The sequence below is a fragment of the Falco rusticolus genome, chromosome 1, assembly GCF_015220075.1.
Source record: "Falco rusticolus isolate bFalRus1 chromosome 1, bFalRus1.pri, whole genome shotgun sequence".
Classification (NCBI taxonomy): domain Eukaryota; kingdom Metazoa; phylum Chordata; class Aves; order Falconiformes; family Falconidae; genus Falco; species Falco rusticolus.
This window is the reverse complement of record NC_051187.1, coordinates 90829161-90853576: the sequence shown is the minus strand read 5'-3', so window position 1 is coordinate 90853576 and position 24416 is coordinate 90829161. Positions and strand designations below refer to the sequence as shown.

General features: G+C 38.2%; 1 protein-coding gene across 1 annotated transcript in view; it reads right to left on the bottom strand.

Moving 5' to 3' along the window:
- The window catches only part of GALNTL6 (polypeptide N-acetylgalactosaminyltransferase like 6), a 478352-nt gene that overhangs the window by 157457 nt on the left and 296479 nt on the right, over positions 1-24416 (bottom strand). The gene's annotated exons all lie outside the window — the stretch shown is intronic.

The following is a 24416-nucleotide window of genomic DNA, read 5'->3' as shown; positions in this document are numbered from 1 at the left end:
TTGAGTGCCAGGGACTAATCTGAAAGCTGGATCCTTACACAAGTCTCACAGTAGTTGCCAGAACTACTTCAACACTCCTCAGTTCAACGTGCAAAAATGAATTTTCTGTCACAGGGATGAGTCCTAGGCCATTTTTCACAAATAAAAAGGCTTCAGGGAACTAGAATAGAGCTAGAGAGAGAGCTTGGATAGTCAGCCTTTGCTCATACTTCCATAACAGATATCCTTTATCCTTGAAACTACCCTGTTGGAGTCAACCTGACACCATTACATTTTCCCACCTTTCTTCCCATCAACTAATATTTCTGACAGTCTGCCATTTTTTTACTTTTCTTTTGCTTTGAGTAGGTTGTGGCTGTAACATCACATTGTATCAACTCTCCTGAACTAAATACAACCACTAGCAAGCCTTCTGAGAATTAATAATAATAAATCTATAGAAGCAGGACAAACAGATCAATTAGGGATTGAAATTGTAGAAAAGGCCAGTGTTTCACTCAGACACAATACACAAAACAGCTGCTTATAAACTGTGGGAGTGACCGTATAGCATCAACACAACAGGCTTCCTACATTGTCAAGATACCATAGGGAATAGCACTGTATTTAAGGAATGCAAAACCACTTACGGAAATCTCTTCAGTGTGTTTATCAGAGTGGTTACTTCTCCACATTCTCAGAATATCCTATTTAGATCAATAGGTTTAACTCAAAGACCATAAACAGAGGCCTCCTATTACTGAAGCAAGTGGAAATATCTAGGGTCAATAGGAGTTCAGTATTACTAATGAATAGATAATACTGAATTACTACAACAAAACACTTTTGCTTATTTTACATAATAGTTAGACACCAAGTAATTTTGCTAGATATCTTAAAAAGCATCCTCAAAACCTAGTACTGCTGAACCACTTTTCACCTTCTAAGCTCATCAAATTAACTGTTCAACATTCACAGTTTCCCTCTGGGGCAGTTGATTCCAGGTGTATTGGACACTCCTCCAAGCGAAGGCAAACTGTGGCCTGCACTCTGCAGCTAAAGGCCTTAGAGAAAAATGCATTTGCAGTATTAATGGTGGCGTACCACTTAGCTGCCTTTGATTCCCGTTCATACTGAAGTTCTAGCATATCTGGTACGGCAGAGCTCAGCAGCAGCGTGACTTCATTCAGGCCATGATAGTCCACTGTAAATCTCCGTTCTCCATCAGGTTTTCACGCCGGCCATATGGGGCTGTGAAAGTGTGAATGGGTTCTTCTGATCGCTCCTTGGCTCTCCAGTAGACAAATCAGCTTATGGATGGGAATCAGGGAGTCTCGGCTGGTGCAGTATTGCTGCTGGTGCCCCGCTGTAGTAGCCATCAGCACCTGCTCTTTGACTTTCAGTACCCCTACCACATAGGGGTCTTCTGAAAGGCCAGGCAAAGTAGACAGCTGCTTAATTTCCTCTGTTTCCAAGGTAACTATACCAAAAGCCCACCGGCACCCTTTCAGATCCTTGAAATACCCTCTCCTAAGATAGTCTATGCCAAGGATACATGGAGCCTCTGGGCCAGTCGCAATGGGATGTTTTTTGCCACTCATTCCCAGTCACGCTTATTTCAAGGATACATGGAGCCTCTGGGCCAGTCGCAATGGGATGTTTTTTGCCACTCATTCCCAGTCACGCTTATTTCAGCCTCCAATACAGCTAATGGTTGAGATCCCCTATCACTCCAGAAATACTGATTGGCTCTGCCCCTTCAAAGCTTGATGGCATTAGAGTACACCGTGCACCAGTAGCTACTAGAGCTTTATATTCCTGTGGGTCTGATGTGCCAAGCCATCAGATCCACACAGTCCAGTCAACCTAGTTATCCCTGTCCTCCACCTGGCTGAAGGCACAGTCCCTCTAATCTTGGTTGTAGGATTCTCCACCAGGATGGCAAGTGGTATGAAGTAGATGTGACATGGAGTAGTCCTGCTCAGTTATGTGTTGCAAGAATGGATTAGAACTCCTTTTCTCAGGATCAAGACTAAATTCAGCCCTATCACTCCGGAAAACTGCCCTCTGGAGACTGGAACAGCAGCCTTCCTGGAAGACTCCCTGTTTGTGATTGTTTACTCTTGTAATTCATGCACCCGTGCCTCCAGGATTGAAGTAGGTTTTCCATGCCATGTCCTCGTGTCCTCTCAGTGGCCTCGCAGTTAAAACCACAGGGTACCCCACGGTATCTCCTATATTCTCCCTCCCAAACAGAAGGGCATCTACTGTTGATAGCTGAAATGTGGGTCTGTACAGGTGGAGTGTAGGATATATCCTCATTAAGTTGCTGGACCAGCGTCTCCACAGCTGAGATGATGGAGGTAGAGATGCTACCTTCATAGTCAGGAGATGGAGAACCACTTCATCCACTGCTAGTAGTGCGTCGTTTCTCCAGCTCATTACTGCCAATGAGTTGGCATATGATGATGGTGCGCTCTACATGAATTTCCGCCACATATGTGGTGGGCACAGGATTTTGTTGGGATCTGTGACTGGACCATTCTGATCATAACAGATCATCTTTTTCATGGCTAATTCCCTCAAGTACCGGATGCTTTTCTCTATTGTAGTCCGCTTGCTTGGGCAACATGCAATATCCTCCTTGTAAGGATACCTTTCCTTAATGCTTGACAGGAGTCACTTCCAGATGCTGAGGTTTGTGTTCCTTTTCCAATTGCCTTGTCAATGCCCCCTTTAGAAAGTGATCCCAGCGGTTTGGCTCCCCTTCTCTCCAGTTCTACCCTGTTAGCCCCATTATCCCAGCATCAAAGCAACCAGGTGACAATGTGTTCACCTGATGGGTATAATCTTTCCGCATATCCCACAGTTCATTCAGGGATAGGGACTGAGAGGTTACCTCATTTGCCACCTTCATCTTGTTCCTGTGATGGCCCTGCTTCATCATCCTTTACTAAATGAGCTGTTTTGCATTTCCATTTCTTCATTTGTATAGGGGCCACTGATACTAATCATGGGTCAGCCTTCTGCATCACTTGTGGTAGGTGCATTACCTGCCACAGGGGTTGAAGTAGCTGCAACGCCTGCTGTGGGGGCTGGAACAGCTGTTGTTTGCGCCACAGAGGCTAGAGTAATTACAATTAGTTTCTTAAATCTCCACATTGTCCAGGAGGTGAAAACCACATTCAGTATTCCTAGCACTAGGATCAGGACCTCTGCTATGGTGGTTCCAACAACCCGAAGATACTTAGAACTTCAAAAAATCCTAAATGCTTCAGTAATTAGCCCTGGGGAGAAGGAGGAGGTGTGGACCCCACCCATAGGCTGGCTCTCCAGGAAAGAAAAGCCACAAGTGCAGTTGTTGGCATTCCCCACCAGGGACCACCCAACACACAGGGGCAATGACAACGCTGCCTACACAGACCAGATTAGTTTTATGACCAGCAAGTCCATGATACCATAAACCAGTACTATATATTACAAGACTGTAATAACTTTAGCCCAGGTCCCAAGAACAACAAACAGCACAACAGGGAATACATACTGCAAGTAAAGTAAATGATGCAACCCTGAGACCATAGGCAGCAGAGAAATCAGTGTTGTGGCCAATGATTATTAATCCAATACACTGAATACAGACAACAATTTTGTTCTAACACACTCTAGTTGGACCTGTGGTTATCTCAACCCTTCGTGCCCCATGTTGGGTGCCAAAAAGGACTGCTGTGGTTTAACCCTGGCCGGTAATTAAGTGCCACACAGCTGCTCACACCCCTCCGAGGCATGGGGAGAAGAATTGTAAAGAAATGTAAAAAGGAATTGTATCTCAAGAGTTGAGATAAGAACAATTTAATAACTGAAATAAAACAAAACCAAAACCAATAATAATACTACTAACAATAGTTACAATGAAAAAGGAGGAAGAAGGGGAGAAGAATGAAATCCAAAGGGAAGGGAGAAAAGAAAACAAGTGACACACAATACAGCTCCTCATCGCCTGCTGACCAATGCCCAGCCAGTTCCTGAGCAGTGATCGGCAGACCTGGCCAGCTCCCCCCAGTTTATATACTGAGCATGATGTGCTATGGTATGGAATACCTCTGGCCAGTTCGGGTCAGCTGTCCTGGCTGTGTCCCCTCCCAATTTCTTGTGGCCCTCCAGCCCTCTTGCTGGCAGGGCCTGAGAAACTGAAAGATCCTTGACTTAGTATTAAGTATTACCTATCACACTGATGGTTTTAGTTGTTGCTATCAACGTTGCTCTCACACCAAATCCAAAACACAGCACTGCACCAGCTACTAAGAAGAAAATTAACTCTGTCCCAGTTGAAACCGGGACAGGAGGATAAGTACCATTCTCCCCATGTGGTGAAACAAGCAGCAAAACTGTTTGGTTTTCCCCCCAAGAGTACTGATGGAACCCTGTATTGTATGCAAACCACTGGTGGCTCCTATAATAATTAGCTCGCCCAGTAAGTTTTTCTCTCTTTTCCCTGTATTCTCCATGTTAACATCTGTATTCTGTCACATGAAAATTATGGTATCAAATGCATGATGGCTTGCTGTGAGCTTAGATATAAGCAAGTATGCCAAACTCAAGACAATTTTTACAACATGAATTTCAAAAGCAGCCCTGTACATACAATAATTACAAAGCAATGTCCTTTTTTCCTTTGTGGTGCATGATCAAAATATGCCTTTTTGATGAATCTCAGCTATTCAATTCTTAAATCTTTTAAAGGTTTGACTTCTAATTTTAGATTACAAAAAAGCTTTTCACAAAACCTTTCGATCTTTGAAAAGTTTTTCAAATGTAAAACTTTTGCATAGGAAGAATTTGAAAAAATATTTTTTTCTTTTGCATGTTGCTCTACCTCCATAAAAACATCTTTTGCTGCCCATTATGAAATGAAACAGAGAGCAGCTTTTGAGCAGGCATTACATTTCAGAGGTTCTTGCACACCTAGACTTTAAAGAATCTTCTGTTTTGTGTTTCTTTTTTTGGATAACTTAGCAAAACCTCTTCCCAGGGAACTGTAATTAAGCACTCATATAGGTCTGATATGAAGAACTGAGAAAATAATTACTATACTCTGGGACATTTGTTCCATTGAGAATTTCCTGCTGTGTGACTTCCAGCTTTATTACTTTTGAACAGTTTTTTTTATGTACGTAATTCTATTTGCAATTCTAGCATTTATTTTGTAATCTAGTTTAGGGGTTACTGACAGCTTCTTAAATACTATAGCTGCAGTGGTGCTGCATCATGATCATGTCCACATTATAAGCATTACAGGGCATCTTTCCTTCTCTCCCCCACAAACACCAAAATTTCAAGTAAAAGTTTCTCAAAATATTCTCGTTCCCTCTAATTCAACACTTACTACAGTTACTGGCAGTAACTGACTTTGAAAGAAGCATGTACCACACACACTCTGTTACATCATATAGATTAGACAGGGCCTGGCAAATTATCTTCAGCATTTTTTCCCGCTTCAGCTAATTCCTTGCTACTTAAGTATATCTAAAAATACAGGCAATTCCCAGATTCAAGTATGGTTTGAAGATTATTGGCAGCACAGAGAGTCACTGCAGGTATTAGACTCTTCCTGTCAGCCAAGTTTCAATAAAAACAATTCCCTTGATTAAGCACTGTTGTCTTCGAAAGGTTTAGGCAGAAAAACAAACAAAGGCTATTCCACAATAAATTCAGACTAAATAACCAGTCATGCAAATGCTTAAATGATTTTGCAGGGTCAGAACCATGAGGACCAGCCTGGCCTCCAGATGACTTTGGTTACTCAACATCTGCACTGAGAACATGAGAAGACAGACAGACTGAGAGAAAGAAACAGGGATTTTTGTTTTCTTCATTTCAAGAAAACACCATGAGTTTTTCTATGACATAATGATTCTCCACCTATTTTTGCACTAAGAAGTACGCTATGCTATTCTCCATCATTGCAAGTAAGACACAATTTTAGTTGCACTACTTACTGAAGGACTTAAAAAAATAGAATTTATCAGTATTACCGTGATTGTCTGATTTCAGTTTGATTCTTAGCATTCTTAAGCCATACAAACCAAAAGGGGGAAAAAGTTGATTTGCCTGCCTTCCTGCATTCAGAGTTCAGTTGTTTTTAATACACCTTTTTTGAAATCTTCATAACTATCAGGAAAATGTAATCCTGCTGTGTTTCTGTATGACAAAATCACACAAGGTCTCTGCTTCTGCAGGTAAAAGAGCGTGACCATCTCAAAAAACTATCAGCTTGTATAATATGAATGAATAAATGCTTGAATATTGAGAGGACATTTGAAATTAACATACATAATAATTAAAAGTACTTTATCTTACTCATTTTACCACCCTTGAAAATCATCCGCACCGTAACAGCCTGATCCACCATCTGGGAAGTTCCTTTTCTTTGGAAGCTTTAATTTCAGAAGATTCAGTCTATGGCTGCGGGAAATTCAGATTCTGTGTTTCATGAATATTGGGGTAGGATTTAAAAGACAGAACTATTTATTTCAAAACCAAGGCTAGCTAATTAATAACAGTAGGACTTGACAGTGAGGCTACCATTAAACATCATCTGCCCAAATACAACTCTGACTATTACTGCAGCATTTTTGCTTACCTAGTGCCACTGAAAAATGTTAATTGTATATTGATACTGTAATATCTCTTAATGAGTAATATTTCTTAATGAGATTAGTTTATGTGGTAAGCAGCCTTACACTTCCAATGCACCTGTGTACGTATCTGAGTTCTGCGAGTCAAAGAATATTTCAGTATTTCAAACAACTACTACTAATAATGCGTCAAACTCACAAAGTTCCTAGAAGGTTAAAAGACATAACGTCAAAGACCTTATCCCCAATTCATTAGCATGGAATACTCAGTAGCAGTGCATATGCCCTTACACGTACAGGACTTTATGTTATGTTAACTAATTACTATGAACTGCAGGAGACTTTCAAGTCACCTCTGTAGCTTCACTTCCTTTCACCAATGAATGTAATATTTTAAAGTACTTTGTTTTTATCAAGTGACCTTTTACATGAAACAGAGAGCAGCAATGTATCATAGTATTGAGATACTTGGACTATTAAAGTAAATGTAAGTAGTAAAGAAAATAATTGAACTGGAATCAACAATGATTGAAATGAAAGCTTTTGTAGCTGTTCAAGTTTCATAGTATTAAGTATTATAAAATTAGTTTTTAGAATCTGCCTTGCAATGCAACCACTCCCTTGTCATTAAACATTAAAACTGGTCACCGAAAGGTCCTTTAAGATCATTTATGAGAGTGGATACTGCATTTGATTCACAATCACAGATTTACAGGTATGACTTCACACAATCTTGAATCTTCCTGCTAGATGTACTAGTTAATATACAGCAATTAAAATCGTGGAAACCCATATTTCTTTGTTTCTTCCAATAATGAGGATGAAAAACAAAAACAAAGAAAACAAAACAGAAATAATTAGGGCAAAAAAGTGCTTAATCTTATTTTTCCTGTATGTGTGTTACAGAAATCATTTAGTATAATTTTAGAATAAGAAAAATAGTTTCTTTCAAATCTGCTTCCAAGTTTTGTTCATTAAACATTTTTTTTTTATTTTGATAGATGATATCCTCTTTTCATAACAATAGATGCCTCTGAAAAGATTAGTGGCATCTTTTCATTAGTGAGACGCATTTATAACCAAGATGGTGAATAACACTAATCTGATAGCATTTGATGACAGGATGTCTGGATATTAGCCTGTTTGCAAAATCTTTTCATTTACAGTGCAAAAATTACAACTCTTCCTTAGATTAAGCACCAAACACCACATTCCCAACCTCTAGAATTCTTAACTGTATGCATTTCAGAGAATTTGGTAGTAATAACCAAAATCTATAAATGGTGAGCAACTCACATTGATGAAAACATTCCTGTTCTATGGTGATAACTGAGTGACTGCAGACAAGAGACTGAAATCCAGCTGAGGGGAGAAAATACATCCCTGATAACAGCAAAATCTTCTACTATCTGAAGTATAATAAGAGCCTTTGAAATATTTGCCAATTAACTATTTCTAAAACTATCTTCTGATGAAGAGGAGAAGCCAGAATAGAATCATCAAATCATTTAGGTTGGAAAAGACATTTAAGATCATCAAGCCTAACCGTTAACCCAGGACTGCAAAGTCCACCACTGAACCATGTCACTAAGTGCTGTATCTAGGCATTTTTTAAACAAGTCAAGAGACAGTGATCCCACCACCTCCCTGGGCAGCCTGTTCTAATGCTTGACCACCCTTGCAGTGAAAACATTTTTTCTAATATCCAATCTAAACCTCCCCTGGCACAACTTGAAGACATTTCCTCTTGTCCTGTCGCTTGTTACCTGGGAGATGAGACCGACCCCCACCTGCCTACAGCCTCTGTCAGGCGGCTATAGAGAGCAATAAGGTGTCCCCTGAGCATCCTTTTCTCCAGGCTGAACAGCCCCCGTTCCCTCAGCTGCTCCTCATAGGACTTGTGCTCCAGACCCTTCACCAGCCCCGTTGCCCTTCTCTGGACACACTCCAGCACCTCAGTGTCTTCCTTGCAGTGAGGGGCCCAAAGCTGAACACAGGATTTGAAGTGCAGCCTCACCAGTGCCCAGTACAGGGGGACGATCACTCCCCCAGTCCTGCTGGCCACACTGTTTCTGACCCAGGCCAGGATGCTGTTGGCCTCCTCAGCCACCTGGGCACAGAGCTGGCTCCTGCCCAGCCGGCCGTCACCCAGCACCCCCAGGCCCTTTCCCACCAGGCACTTCCCAGCCGCTCTGCCCCAGCCTGCAGCACTGCGTGGGGCTGGTGTGACCCAGGTGCGGGACCCGGCACTGAGCCTTGTTCAGCCTCATACAGTTGGCCTCAGCCCATCAGTGCAGCCTGTCCAGATCCTTCAGTAGAGCCTTCCTGCCCTCAGGCAGATCAACACTCCTGCCCAGCTTGGTGTCACCTTCAAACTTGCTGAGGGTGCACTTGATCCCCTTGTCCAGATCCTCCATAAAGACACTGAACAGGACTGGCCCCAACACCGAGCCCTGGGGAACGCCACGTGTGACCAGCTGCCAGCTGGGTGTAGCTTCACTCCCCACCGCTCCTTGGGCCCGGCTGCCCAGCCAGCTTTTAACCCAGCACAGAGCGCACCTGCCCCAGCCGTGACCAGCCAGCTCCTGCAGGAGAATGCTGTGGGAAACGGTGTCAAAGGCTTTACTAAAGTCCAAGCAGACAACATCCACAGCCTTTCCCTAATCCACTAAGCAGGTCACCTTGTCCTAGAAGGAGACTGGGTTTGTCAAGCAGGACCTGCCTTTCATAAACCCTTTTTGGCTGGCTCTAATCACCTAGTTGTCCTGTATGTACGGCACGTGCCATGTGATGGTGCTCAGGATGATCTGCTCCATAACCTTCCCTGGTACCGAGGTCAGGCTGACAGGCCTGTAGTTCCCTGGATCATTCTTCCTTCCCTTCTTGCAGTTATGTGTCACACTGGCTAACCTCCAGTCTTCTGGGACCTCCCTAGTGAGCCAGGACTGCTGACAAATGATGGAGAGTGGCTTGCCAAGCTCCTCCGCCAGCTCCCTCAGTACCCTCAGATGGATCCCATCCAGCCCCACAGACTTGTGCATGTCAAATGGAGCAGTAGGTCACTGTCCTCCTGGACCCTGGGGATTTCATTCTGCTCTTTGTCCCTGTCTTCCAGCTCAGGGGGCTGAGTACCCTGAGGGTAACTGGTCTGACTACTAAAGACTGAGGCAAAGACAGCATTAAGTGCTTCAGCCTTTGTGGCAATGTTCTCCATGCATCCAATAAAGGATGCAGATTACCCTTGGCCCTCCTTTTGGTTCTAATGCATTTTTAAAAACATTTTTTGTTATCTTCTACAGCAGCAGCTTTTGTCTCTCGAATGTTTGCCCTGCATAACCTTGCAACATCCTTACAGTCCTCCAGAGTTGCCTACCCCTTCTTCCAAAGGTGGTAAACTCTCCTTTTTTTCCCCTCTGAGTTCCAGCCAAAGCTCTCTGTTCAGCCCAGCTGGTCTTCTTCTCCCCGGCTCATCTTTTGGCACAAAATAATTTCAGCATGAATAATTTTAAACTTGTGGGTTTATAGCCTTTGATTTAATTGGAGGTGCTAGTCATCAGGAGTAATGTGGAAGGAAAATGAGATCTTACCCTGTCTTATTCTCACAGTATGCAAGGAATTCAGGCAGGGCACACATTGCCATGTGTAACCTAAGGGATGCAGGTAAAGAAGTGATGTAGGACTGTCGTCTTCACGTGACCATGCATATTCACCACAGTCAAAAACCCAGAGGGATATGACAGAGGAAAACTGTAAGTAATGTTCTCCTGGTATGTTATTTCTTCTAACTCAGTGGAATCAATTCTTGGGTGCAAAATGTTAACATGGCAAATTAGGAATTACAGCTTAATTTGTCACTTAATTTTAGGGAATATTTTCAGAAGAGGAGAGTGTTGAATGATCAAAAACCCTTTTCAGGAGGAAATTTGAATTTGAACATTCCCTCCGAAAAATTAAAAGATAACAAAGTTGTACCAGGGTTGAATTCCTTATCACATTAATTGTCAGCTGCATAAAGGAAGGAGCAAGGGATCAGCAGGTTTTTGCTTTTGGTTTAGGGATAGGTAAATTAACCATGTTTTTCTGTCCTTCATTAAATTGTGTATAGTTAATTATGGATTTTGTACATTAATAGGCATCATTTATCTCAATTTTAATTGTGTTAAGAAAGATTTCATGGGTATGGAATAAGATCAGAACATTCCATCATAGTGGCAGCTAGTAAATCCTGGATACTACAGTGCTTTGCATTAAGCCAAACAGTAGTACCTGTTTTTGTGGGATACTCAGAAAATATCAGACTGTTAATGCCCCTTAATATGCTTTAGCTGGTAATTACAGTCTGTGAAGACACATCTTCAAGAGCCAGTGTTAGCCAGGAAAATGTCTTAACCTGTGGCAGGTTAAAGTGGTACCAAGATAATAATTAAAAACTGCTTTAGCTGAGTTTAGAGAAATGGAAATTACTCTCCCTGCAAATCTACCATAGGGAACATTATTGGTGGGAAAGCAGACAGTAGAAAGTAAGTATTGGAATCATTGTATTTTGTGCTGTTAGCAATGGCCAGAATTAGCTAATAATGATGTAGCTATTTCAGCCATTTTGAAGTTACAGAAAAGGTTCAATAACATCCTTTAGAATAGCTTCTTTCTTTCATCACTCCAAGGAGTCTGGTGGTCTGGAGTAATACATAGCCACTATGTACATTACAATGGTCCAAGCTTACGTACTTGTAAGCTGAAGAGGAATTTACTGAAACAGAACCTCAGCTGGAGTTAATCCATATGCCTATATTGAATTAAACAGAATGATACTTATTTATGTAAAATGATAATTTAATCTATGATTTAATGTAGATTAGGATATCAGTACACAACAGAGAATACTGTTTATGTCTTGCTAGGTCCTTCGTGGCAGTACTTCAACTCACCTTAGAAGCTGAAACAATTTTGCTCAAACTACTCTGCAAGATGCAGAATAAGCTCAAAGCCTCAAAATGGACAGTAAAATAATTTTAACCTAGAAATATTCAACAACAATTAGGAATTATAGAATTGCTTACCTATACACCAGGTGATTGGTGCACAGTTTACTAAATACATACATTAGTTTGGTTTAAGGTCTGGTACAAAGATAGAAATGAAGAACTGTTCAGGATAAGTCAGTTCTCTGCAAACACTAAAGGAGTGGCAAGAGATAATTCTGCAAAGAAAAAGATTAATTTTAGGTGACAGTTGAAGCATAACAAACATCAAAAGAATGCAGAGGTTTGGAAAGTAACACTCGACACAATAGGGAACTAGGAACAGGGAAAGCAAGGAAAAGGAAGGAAAGACACAATTTACTAAGGTTAACTGAAAGCAAGTCTGTTCAGCTAGAAATTACAGAGAAAGACTGGAAAGCAGCAAAACTGATGCTTTCGCAGAGCTAATTATTTGTTTTTTAAAGTGTTTTTTCTGCAGTACTTCAGAAGGGAAAATGAGATGAATCTCTGAATGTTTGCTTTGAGAAAAAGCAAGCTAGTATACGCAAGACCTTCAGGAAAATAAACATGTGGAGTGTTTTTAAACATGTTTTTCTTCTTAAAAGGCCTTGTCTATTGTTAATACAAACACTCCTATTTCAAAAAGCTTGCTGATTGTTACATATGCTAGTGCCTACAGCCAAGAAATGAATCACAAGCACTAAAGATCGGCAGACTCGCTGAACAAAACTGGTTGCTACATCACAGTACTGTTGCCAGTTGAAACTATTACATGAGAAAGAACGGTTCATGTCTTAAAACCTCTACAGAAGCATTCAGAGACATGCAGGAGGAGACAAATGCACAGCTAACTCTGTAGCTGGGAAATCCTAAATCGCAACAAAAAAAATCATATTATAAGAAATCCAAAACCATAGTACTGGTGACCACTTTCAAAACCTCAAAAATAGCTGTATATATTTGAGATGGAAATGTAAATTTTATTGTTTTCCACATAAAAATATTTATGAATAAGCATTTACCTTTTTGATTTCATACAGCACAAGTTGTGACTCCCTACTCTTCTATATCTTTGAAAATATCCACCTAACGCTAAATAATTGAAGATGGTAAGAGAGGTAAAAGGAGCAGCACAGCTCTGTTTTTCAACTGTTCTCCAGAGACACCAAGTGTCTGGCAATTGTCTCACCTAAACAGAGAACTTTGTAATACTTTCTCATTGCACAGTTGTCTAAATAGAGAGGTAATGTAATGTTTTGGTCTGAACACAAGTAATGAAAGCCAGAAGGGAGCACAAGCGTTGAATGTGAAGTGGACTTCTCTTAGTTTTTTTAAGAAATCCCATGGGGATTGTGTTAAACCCGGCACAACCACTTTTACCAAGTCCTGTAGCTCTTTACTGGTATGAAGAATGCATTAGCTAAGGATGATCACAATAAGTAGTTTTGTTACGAAAAGTTTAGAAACCTGACTGAAATATGATGGATTTCTAAAAACTTACCAGGATCCTGCAGCTCTTCAAATCTACACAGGATTGGTAACTTTGAGTGCCCCTACTAACACCTGAATACTGTCCAGTTTAGCTGGTGCTACAAACTGAAAAGGAGCACTCATGCAAAATCTTCAGAGCTAATAATATACATTTTTGTTATACACTAGCTTGCTTTTTCTCAGAGCAAACATTCAAAGATTCATCTCACTTTCCCTTCTGAAGTACTGCGGAAAAACACCTTAAAAAGCAAATAATTAGCTCTGTGAAAGCATAAGCTTTGCTTCTGTCCAGTCTTTCTACGACTCGTTTGCTTCTCTGTGTTAAAAAAAAGGTAATATGCTCAATGCTAGTCTTCTGTCTATTTGGATTATTTGATGGAGGGCATTCATGTGCAGGGCACAGAGATGAAAGAATCCTTGTCTTCATAGGGCCAGAGGATTTGTAAGACCTTGAGGTTCATTAAGCTTGTTGATCCTGACTTATTTTCAGGACTAAGTCTCACCTAGACTGCTGGAGATGCTAATTAAGTGGATAGTTTAACAATACATACTTTGTTTATTTTGTACATTATTTAAGATTACATTGTTATCTTCTATCATCTCTTCTACTCAATAAGTAAATACTGGAAAACTATTATTAAATGAAAACTTTAATATGAGGTGGTTCCCCACTATACAGTTGGAAGAGTCTCATTTTTTAGTATCTGAGACATAGTCTAATTTTAACTTCATAAAAATTTAACTTTGTAAGGTAAAGAACAAAGAAAAAGGCACTTCAAAACATAGTATTTCACAAAATGATTGAAACACTACTAATTTTTACTCTTCTAATCTGTAAATTTATTATAAATCAAGTAATTTCTTAGGAACCCATGAGAAAAGAGTCACTAGAGGAGAACTGTGGGTAACGACAACAATAACACCTGTGCTTAAAATTCCTTTGCCTTTCAAAAGGAAGATCAAAGGAAAACATTAATCAAAACGAAAAGGTTTTTTCTGTTCTTTTATAAGTAGCATGATCCAGGGCTTCAGTTAGTTAGGTATTTTCATTTAAGGTTAAGGTAGCACATGAATACAAGAATTCCATACAGTTATTCTGAACTAATTTAATTATTTTTTCCTATTTTTTTCCCCTGTGATATTAAAGAATGTATGCTGCTGACTACTGGGTTTCTAAACAGAATGAAAAATAGTAGGACTAAAAACTTGTCTTATTTTACATTTGTAAATGAATAAGTATATATGAACTGTCATGGAATACTAATGTTTAAGAAACTTGATTCTTTGCTCAATGCATCATCATGGCTGTACAGGTAAGTCAAAGTACAAGGAACTGAAAAATCTAGACTCTTCCATTGCCTGTTTTACAAAATCCCCCTGTTGGTAATTCACCAAATTCTGTATTTCACAGGTTATCTACCTTTTGTAAGAAAATGGTGTCATACTAATCCATAGTGGGCCTAATACATTACTATTAAAAAGTGCTGAGTACATTCTGAAGGTGTTTGCTAATTATTTTTTGCAGAGGAAATTGTAGTATTATTTACTAATGAAGTTTCACCACAATTTCTTCTTACAAGACTGCTTTCAGTATGTCAACCTTACAAAAAATTAACGATCAGTACTGACATTTTCTGTGTCATGGACTTCGTGAAGATTTATTTTCATTTTTTTATCATCAGAGTAACCAGAAAATGGTTCACAAGCTTATGAATAAATGGAAAAATTACATTATTTCTTTAAGAAAAACAATTCTCAGCATCTTTGCTTTGGAAAAAAAGAAAAAGGAAAAAAATCCTCTCGAGAATCTTTGATTCACAACAGAGAATTGCAATTTGACAGAAGTGGGTGAGCCTTGTTTCAGAGGTTTGTTTTTTGTCATTCCTGTGGCAGTCTTTTCAACGTAGCTTGCGTATGTTCCCTAGAGACAGAGCTTTTAGCAGCTAAGTTCTTTGGAGCTTCTCTTCCCTCTTTCTACTTTATAGTCCTTGTGATTACAGCTTTAGTGAACATCCACAAGACCCCTTCTCAGGACAAGCATTTTTCAAGGCCAGTCTATAGTGAAGCTACATTGTGCCATTATATAGTTAATAAAACAAAGAATAGTATTTGGATTAACCTGAATAGGAGATCACAATTAGGTCATTACAGTGTCATTTGTGTTCATCCTTGAGAAATTTTAGAGTAAAAATTCATACTATTAGTAGGACTCAGTTGGATCGGGGAGTTTTCAGGGTACCAGACAGAAGATGCTGCACTTGCCTGACACATATATATATATATATATATATGTGTATATATATATGTGGTCTCCATATCTTTCATTTACAGGCAATCACTTTGAAAGGAAGTTAACAACAGTTACATACATATACCTACAGATTTATTGCCCCATCACACATAAAAATACTCTCTATACAAACTTATTCAAGAAAGAAAATGTGAACAGAAGAAAAAGGGAGAACAGAGAAATTACCTTTCATAAATGTAAATAGCTGAAAATCAGTTTTGATTAATGTATGTAAATTTAGAGTAAAGATAGCACTTTCATTGAAAATCCGTATCTACCTTTACTTCACATACTGGCAACACAAAAATTAATGTTATATTTAAAGTCTTTTATTTTATTTTAAACATTCCTTTATAAAACAGTATTACTGAAATAAAATTTAAAACTCTTCTAAGGAAATGCATTCTTTCTACTTTGGCACATGCATGTAAAAGTGCAGGACTACATCTGAACACATCAACATAAACTCTTCATAATCATTGCAATTTTTTCAGCTACCAAGATAACTGAGAGCATATTAGGCTCACACAGAGGTAAGGGTGAAAAGCTAGAAAAGGTCAGTTACTGAGATTTTCTGCCAAAGACTACTATAATCTCATGCAAATATTTGCACTGCCATGATGTAAAAAAACCAACAACCAAACAACCAAAACCAAATAGAGCATTCATCCTCTTATTAAATCCTTTGTTATCATCATCATGTCATTTTGTGGCAACACACATGAACAGATGGGGAAACATATGACATGCATTGTCAGATCTCTATCCTGCTGGTAGCAGGCATTATTGAAAAATCTTTTTATTCTGCACTTATCTCTTATAGAATTCTGGCATCACATTATGAACTACTTTACCTTTGGAAATACAAATGGGAACTATGCACACATCTGTATGAAACTAACTCTTCATCTCCAATTCCTGACTGTTTGACTACAAACCACCAAAATAATGGTGGCTTCATGTATTCCTCTCATATATGTTTATTCTACGTATTCTGCACCCTTGGGGTTGCAGAAAATACTACTTAAATTCCCAGGACCCTTGTAATATGAGTAACTTAAGCATTTCAAACAAATTCATATGTGTAGCTGATACTAAGTCATATTAGTGAAATTAATAAGCTTGAACTAGGACTTTTTATATTACACTGAACATGAATGAACAGTAAATCATATAATTTTAGAACCAACTGAAATGTAAAAATGCAATTTACAGAATAAAAGTGACTATTTTAGCAGTACAAAAATTTGTGAATTAGCAACTTCAATAAAATTTATTTTTATTAGTGTTAGAAAGATGACAAACTTTTATGAACTGAATTGAGTTGTACATCAGTTACAAAAGCCCAGCAACACTGTACGTTTGAAATGATTTAAACTCTTGGCAAAGCATGATTTCCGCAAAGGATGTAATATAGTTCAAAAGGTAATGAATGCAACATTAATTTTGTGGTTACATTGAAGCCATCTATTTCAAAACTGTTCCTCACATTGACTTCACAAGATACTAGACCTCAAATTACAAGAGGGAATTAAACTAGCTGGCATGTATTTGGGGCTCTGTAATTAAATGCTTTCCTATCTTAACCCTTGTTTAGATCATGCCCACAGAAGGACTCTTGCAAAAGAAACTTTCTTTTGAACACAGATGTATCAGCCAACAGCTGAGACACGAACAAAGTAAATCAGCTCAAAATGCCTGTCTTTTTGCATCTAATTCTAAAATCCACTATCCTTCTTAAAGGAAGCAACATCATGGGAAAATTAACATTTTTTTTTGTAGAGTAAAAGGCTACCATGCTGGAGTCGAGAACATGTAGCAGCCCTTCTCTTCAAAGAGGTTTTAATGGTTCATCTCCCTGTGGAACTCTAAGAAGCTGCTTTCCACAAGAGTAAGGTCTAACTCCTGCCTTTATCTTGGCATAAAACATGAGTTTATATTTAGCAAAACATAAGGTACTGTTTTGAGACACACTTTCTTCGACACATTACTCCCCTGCCCCAGAGTGGAGCATAATACATAATCAATGCCATGGGAAAAAAAAAAACAAAAACAAAAACCAATCCAGAAACCCACCCCACACTTTATGCTGAAATTGGCACATCCCTTTTTGTAGCAAAACATGCAGAAAAACATTAATAAATTTTTATGCTCAAGCCTTTCATTCCTTAACATTTGATATGATGTGAAGGAAACAAAAAGTCCGCCTCAATACCAAGAGTCACCTTGCTGTATTATTAATCTACCTCAGACCACAAGTTCCTAAAACTGCCTTTTCAGCAAGTATTGAAATGCCATTAACCACAAGTACCCTAAGTGAATGGAAATCTAAATCTGATTTTCTAGCAGGCTTCATTTATAGAATAGAATTTACCATGTTACATTAAGTTATGTTATTGCTTTAAAAATGACACTACTCATAAAGAAAAGGTCTAGAACCAATTGCAAGGAGTTTCAGCTATTATATATTTTCTAGATAGCATCTGACGTTACCATATCACTTGGTGCCAAAGCTGTGAAACCAGAGCTAAAGACGACATTCACAAAATTATTTTTGCCATGCCTTTTGGTGATCATGTCCCAGTGCAGTCTAAAGTGTAACTTGGACTCTGTGCATCCACATTGCCACCTGCAAAACACCTGCCAATTCAGGACGAGCGGGCCTGGATGGCCCCAGAACATGCCTGCCATCGCCATTCCAGCCATGTTTCAAGCAGGGGAGACACAATGTGAGGACACAGGCTAATGCACACTCATTCCTCCCCCCTCAGCGTGCACCAAAGCTCCCCCGAATTAGACGTGAGCTTGAGCCTGAGAAGGAACCCTAAGCTTCCACTCAGAAAAGAACCCAATGAATACCACAATAAAGATTAGTAGCTGAGCACCGTTAACAACTATAGCTAAGTAACAGCTCAAAAAGACTGAATGTGAAAGGTGAAAATGCAACAGAGGATGCATGCCGGTTTCAGGAAAAATATTTTCAGCCATTCTCACTCCTTTCCAGCAGTTAACATGTCACCAACCATTAACTTTTGTCACTTTCCTTTAGTATAAGGAATGTAATAAAAGACTGACAGTTACTAAATCAGATTTAAAACCATGTTGAAACAATCCCAGTTTGTCATTATCTTATCAAGTATGTTAATGCAAAAGGATTCAAACTAAAGAAAATAATGGAATTTTTCTGTCCAAGCCTGTCATCTTAAAACAGTCAAAACTATCTGACTTAGAGAGGCGTGTTGTTTTTAGGAAAAAATGGGTGTTTTGGAAAAGAAATTCTTTTATTTATTTTGAAATATATTTAATCTATTGTTGGAATATAAGGGAATTTAAATTCTTGTGTATTAAACACATATTCCTTTAAGAATCAGAACTGTACCTTCCAAGCACCGGTTATTTCATGTGTGAAATTTGTAACTTCTCATGTAGTGGACACCATCTCTTTTCTCTTTTATATTCAAGTAATAACAGCAATTAAGTACTGATTCTTGCCAGTACTTTCTGAATTAATGCAATTAAACGTGAGTCTAAAACTAGTCACAGAGACACAATACAATTGCTTTCTCATGAAACTGTAATGAATAAAATCAAACAGCAGGAATTCCACTGGAAACAATGAATAGTAGCAATCTACTTCATCTTATATTACACTGACTGCTTCATATAATTTCATTTCATTTCTACATAAAATAGAGAATTCCATTGTCTGCTCTGCTGCCATTTCTCTTGATATTTGAAATATATTTAATTATACAAGGTCACATCTGAAGAGATAGAGCTCTCCGGAGAGAAAGAAATTGAACTTTTCCATATCAGATCACTTCTCTCTCCAGAAATGAATTCTTTATTACCCCGAAATTACATGGTATTATCCTGAAATGACATGATATGTCTTATTTCTCATCTAGCACATTCCTGGAATTAGGCTACAGTATAAAAGAAAACTAATGGTTCTGAGAATTGGCTGCTCCAAAAGCTTCACTCTTTCATTACTCACTCTTGATAATTGGCAGTCCACAGCAGGAGAAGCAGGAAGAAATATGCCAGTTGCATTTAGAGATGGGAGTTATGGCCTTTTCTTTATGATGTTGCATAAAAAATTATGGCAAATTATAACAGCTGTTACAGATATATTAAACCTGCCAAAGGTCTGTTTGTGCTGAAAGATTCCCCCCCCCCGCCCAATTTTAAATTTAGAGTTCTTTAGTCCTTCGAAGGGCTAAAAAAAATGTTTGCAAGGGGGTGGCACAAATGGTAAAACAAAGGTCACTGAAGATAAACACAGGTTCAAACATTCTGAAGCTTCCTCATAACAAGTACATTGGGAAAAAACAGACATAGCTATATACTTTAGTGTCCAATGTGTTTTGTTAAATGTTTTACTTGGTTTGTATCTAACAGCCACAAAATGTGTAAATACAATAAAACACCTATTTAATTTTTTTCTCTAGAACTTTTTTTGATCTACTTTCTACGGTTTTATAAGGAAGTATTTGTGTTACAAGGAATTTGAATTTTTTTTTAAAGTGACATCTATTTGAACTATGGGAAAAAAACCCAATAATAATCTATACAGAATATAATCGCTTATGATTGCTATAGTTTTCCAAATGTATTTGGCCAATTCTCCGTAGACAGAAAACAGAAAGTTCAGGTACAGGAAATGTTCTGGAAATACACAAAATATTATCTATACAGATGTATGCAATCAAACCTTGTGTTCTGGTTTCAGGTGGGATAGACTTAGTTTTCTTTTCAGTAGCTGGTACAATGCTGTGTTTAGGATGAGAATAGTTGATAACACACTGATGTTTTCAGTTGTTGCTGTGTAATGGTCAGTTTCTCAGGCCCTGCCAGCAAGAGGGCTGGAGGGGCACAAGAAACTGGGAGGGGACACAGCCAGGACAGCTGGCCTGAACCAGCTAAAAGGATATTCCATACCACAGAACGTCATACTCTGCATATAAACTGGGGTGAGGTGGGGTGGCCAGGGCTGGCTGATTGCTGCTTGGGGACTGTCTGGGCATTGGTCAGTGGGTGGGGGGCGGTTGTATTGTACATTACTTGGTTTTTCCATATTTTGGATTTTATTCCTCTCTCCCCTTGTCATTACAATTGTTGTTATGATAATTATTCTAATAATATTTTATTTCAATTATTAAATTGTGCTTATCTCAACCCATGAGTTTTATCTTTTTCTGATTCTCCTCCCCATCCTGCTGGGGAGGCGGGGGGCAGCGAACAAGCGGCTGTGTGGTACTTAGTTGCTCGCTGGGGTTAAATCATGACACCTTGCAAAGTAGATCCTGCAACCTACTCTAGTAACTACTTCGATGAGGTTAACCCACAGTATTAAGAATGACCAACTTCTCAAAGTTGTTCAAACATAACATTTCTATATTACAAAGACTGTTCAAATCTTAACAGGCAGTTTAAATTGAAAAAGACAAGCCAGTTTGTACTTGACTGCCTGAGACACTTACAAACTCGATTTTCTAGATAACATCTAAACCTCATCCTGTTTGTACAAGCAAGTGATGAGGAAGCTGTAAAATTTGCATCTTGGAAAACAGTAAAAGAAAGAGACTTTCTAGAGTTTTGAGTGCCCTGGTAATGTGTGGTTCATATACTTGTGCTGTTGTAGAGAGGTTTGGTACCACAGGAGCTAGAGAGCTATTGGGGTTTGATACCGTGTAGGTTAGTTTTAACTCAGCCCATAGTTACCTTCTGCATATTGATGCTTTTACAGCCTTTTAGGAAGCACTATTAGTACAACCTACAGTATTTTTCATAAAGTATTGGTTCTGTTGGTGGTGTTAATAGTTCAACATTTTTACATCAGCTGTGGGTTTAAAATTAACTGTTAACAAGGAGCAACAGCTGCAGCAAAAAAGGCATTTACAGATCCAAGGTGCACAAATATCATACTACAAGTACAAAGGAGATAAAGAACTGCAACTAAAGAGAAAACAAATTTTTCAGCCTGGGCACTAGATTACAATGCTTCTTCCAAATTGCTCATGCTTTCTAAAGACATGTAGAACTGGCAAAATGAAAAGAGTTTTATGAAAGCTGTAGCTGCGAACTATAAAAGCCCATGTTCTGCCAACTAATTCACAATAGCATGCACTGTCACACCAGACATACAGAGCACAACACTGTTCTAGTATTAAAATGTTCTACATTCATTAAAGTCGAATTAGACTTAATTTAAAATGTCTCTAGACTTTAATAAATAGTTGGAAATCCTATTTCCATTAATATATTGTTCAAAATGCAGATTTCCCAAGCCTTAAAATAGAACAGCAGGGCTACTTTCTAATATGTCTTTGTTACAAAGCTTTCAAGGCATAATACTGTCTGCAAGTTGGTGTTCAGATGCTTCATAATTTATTACTGTTTCTTACTTGTATTTGTCTGTTTGGTAAAGCTAAGCAAAACAAGAACAGAGATGTAGCACTAATTACAGGCTGACTTCTTTGAACATCTTCCAAACTGTTTAGCAAAGCTAAAAAGTTATAATATATGCAATCCTAAAATCGGAGAATGGGTCAGAACTGTTTTCATTTCCAAGAGTAAACTAAGATGCAAGGTAAAGTGAAAATGGTTTTGAAATTGCTTCTCATCTCTTTTTTTTTATTATTATTATTTATTTCTATTATTAGACTGTTGAAGTGTTTCAGTGAAAGCAATGACTCTTCACATAACAAAAGACTAACTTTCAGAAAACCATATTTTCCAAAGGGGAAACATTTCAATAAAAAATTATGAAGACTTTCTGTATTATTTTCACAGCAGAAATTATTTTCTTTCCCTTGGCTAACAAACGTCAAAATTAAATTAACAGCTTTGCTGTACAATCTGTAAATGCCAGTCCAAAATATCTGAAAGACAAAGAGAAAAATCCTGAGGCAAGAACAGTCTTTCTGTTTTTATAATGATTAACATGTTCTATATACAACTACAGTAGGAACTAAAAAGTAGCAATATATAAATGACAATTGGTCTCAACATTTAACCTTGGCATTGTGGAAATTATGTGGTTTTTTTTTTAATTTAAAGTTTCAAATTCTGGACAGTTTACACAACTAGTATCGGATGTACACATTAATATCATATATGCAGAATAAAATTAGAAAAAAACCAATAGAACTATTTCTATTTTAATAATTAGGAAGTGATTATGACATTTTGTCTAATGTTTCTTTCTGATTTTTCTACTACTCCTTTATGGGCTTTCAGAACACCATGAGCTCAGTTTCCTTTACATCCTGTCTAACTCCACTCCCTGGCAGATAGTTTTGTATTTTTTGAATTTGTTACGCCTGTATCTCCAGCTGTATTGTTTTCTTCAAGTGTTATTCCTTTGCTGTAGATCCCAGACCAAAAGGAAAAATGAATAAGAAAAGCCAGTACTTTTATTTCACAGAAGTGAAATAATGTCCCACGTTTCATAGACCTGAAAGGGACCAGACTTTTGAAGACTAACTTGTCTACGATCCCTATTGTGACAAAGAGAGAGAAGGTGGCAATGAAAGACTGAGAAAACATACTACACATGAACTCTTTTTTACCTTTCAAAGAACAGGTTAATTTTTCATTACTTGGAAAGTTTAAATTTCTATTTTGGATTATTTAATCTCTTTTTACTGAGAAAAAAAGAGGCTCAAAACTGCCCCTTGATTAACTTGGAGTAAACCTGTAATAATTAGACACAAGTCTCCAGATTTACATTTGAGCAGCAGAATTCAGCCCTGAATCATTAAATTTAAGAGTTTTCATAAAGAATTTATAAGATGGTCATTTAAAAGTAAATCTTGATCATGATACCTCAATAACAGTAGGGAAACCAAGAAATGGGTTTACATTAAGCTCAATCCCTTTCTTAAAAATGCACTTTCTTAGAACAGCATCTCTTCTCCCATAAATATTCCTCTCCCATTAAATATTTACTCACTGATCTAATTTTTGCCTGCTCAGACCATACCTTTAGAAATTATATTCCATGGAAAAATAAACTCTGCAGTCATAAACCAGGGAAAATTTAATTCACTTCAGAGAGGGTTTATAAGTGCTGTAAGGCAGGGTTACATGCCCAGATTAACACACCTGTGTGAAAGTTGTTTCTAAACCTGGATTTTATTGTATATTATTCTAACTTTATTTTATTTTATTGTAAAAGGGATTTTTAGTGTATGTAATTTCTCAGCTTCACTTTTACCATGAACCAGTTCGGATCAGAAGTCCTTTGTGAATTCAGTTAGTCCAGCACCTCCTGAGTGATTGGCAGCAGGTAACTTTGAAAGCATATGAGAACAGATGAGTTTACCATTATATCTTCCCACATCTCTCTCTGCTTCTAGAAATGTGAACCTCACAGTGTCCCGAGATGAAAGGTTTGCCTATGTGTTTATGAGCCCTCAATGAATTTGCCTCAAATTTTTCCAGTCTCACAAACTGATATAATGATTTAGCATTTATTACACTTGTAGCAAAGCAATTTCATTTCTTTGAGCATTCATGCTACTCTTCTACAAATCTATACCCATTCTGTCATGGCATTTTTTGAGATGAGAGCATTGTATGCAGGGGTCAGCTTGGGGATGGATCAAGGGTACCTTAATGGCAGAACAATGTTTCTGTTTTCTTTACACAACTCCTTTTCTAATCCGCATTTTTGGCCACTACTTCAGGGTCAACCTTTCAGTCAACATTACCCGCTTTTAGCTATACCTGTAAGTTGATATCAGCAAGTTAAACTATATGGAGAGGGAAAAAAGATATCCCTAACTATAATATCATAACTCAAGGAACTGAGGAAACACAGTCCTTATGGGAAACACTATGTGAGATGAAGAACTACCTCAAAACTTTACACATGCCCTGAAACTCCAGGCACTGTGCGCAGAATTAATTGTAGTCAGCATAGCTCCATCTTTTAGTCAGCAAAACATCAGAGGGCATTTTCAAATTGCTATCTATTTTCTGCAGCCAGTTCATTTTTAATAGCTAAGAAGTAAGTACACTGTCTCTCTTTGA